This window comes from Pinus tabuliformis, chromosome 4_2 (assembly GCF_031772625.1).
Source record: "Pinus tabuliformis cultivar Carrire ecotype Pingquan chromosome 4_2, CPIR1, whole genome shotgun sequence".
Taxonomy (NCBI): domain Eukaryota; kingdom Viridiplantae; phylum Streptophyta; class Pinopsida; order Pinales; family Pinaceae; genus Pinus; species Pinus tabuliformis.
This window is the reverse complement of record NC_142304.1, coordinates 67,711,281-67,712,653: the sequence shown is the minus strand read 5'-3', so window position 1 is coordinate 67,712,653 and position 1,373 is coordinate 67,711,281.

Here is a 1,373-nt window from a genome sequence, read left to right as displayed (position 1 = left end):
GACTCCCCAGGATCCCAATCCTATTGACATCTATCACAAGGAACTATGGAAATCCCATTATAAGAACCACTTATATAGAATCTGTCATGGTTTTATTCTTCCTGCACATTATGCCATGTTCAATAAGCCTACTCCTAGGTTATCCGAGGAGGCAATGGTCGACTTAAAAACAGTTGGCAGTTGGTTTGGAGAAGAGAAATTCACCTATATAAGGCTTTTCGGTAGTCTTACTGATCCTCATGTTCTTCCTCTATACATCCCCGATAAACTACTGGCCCGAGAATTAACATATCAGATAACAGTTGCAGGAATGTCAAAGACCCTTAGGGATTCCAAGAAACACATGTGGCCTACATTTCCCCTTCGGTGTGGCACCTTTACCCTGCATGATTTTAAACATGCAGAGAAAAAGGTTGAGAAAATCAAGTTGTTAAATCTTGCAACTATTCCAAAAAGGCAGTATGGCTCTAAAAAGGTTGCCTATAATGTTACTTCTCAGGCTAAAATCGTCAAATTTGATCACGAAGAGGATAACTTTGACGACTTGTTTTCTTTAGCAGAAATATTTTTCCAGGTCAAAGAAATGGCTAAGACTAAATTGGGAACAAAAAGATTAGAAAAATTCAATAGGCTCAGGGCCCAGATATTGGAAACTCTGCCCCTAGATTTATTAAAATGACATCTATGGCACGAACTCAAGGCTACGTTGAGAAAAAATTACTATGAATTCTCCCGAGATTGAAAAGGTTCCTGAGAAGAAGAAGACACCAGAACAGGAGTAGAAGCAGGTAACAGTTAGTGAACCCCTTGATACACACATTAATGTTGACCCTAAGTTAATCAAGGAATGGGAACAATTTGATTCTATCATCAGTAATCAAGAGAACACCCAAGGGTTCACTACGCTAGAAGTGTCTACAACACAGAAATCAATAGTCAACATAGTTCTAATTGTAGGAACAAGCGGCCCACCCAAGCTTCATAAAGACATAGAGATCATCCCTGAAAATCCCACCGATGAGATTGTTTTTCATATAGAGGAAATATCACCATAGGATGTCTTCTACAACCCTAAGCATAGGGATGTAGTCAAGATACAGAGGAAGAAGAGGAAAATTGATCACTCTCCTCTTTTGACCCCTCAGATGGAAATGATGAATGTGGTATGGAGGGAGGAAATAAATCCCTCCAAAGATTTAACCAAACTTTATTAGTATGCCGGAGCATATACAGTGGCAAAAATAGATAAGGTTTCAGAGGTTAATCATTTATTGAAGGAAAAAGACCAGGCCATCATTCAGCTAGAGGCACAATCGGTAGAACGACAACAAAAGATAGAGTAGCTTGAACAACAGTTGGCAAGACAGAGATAG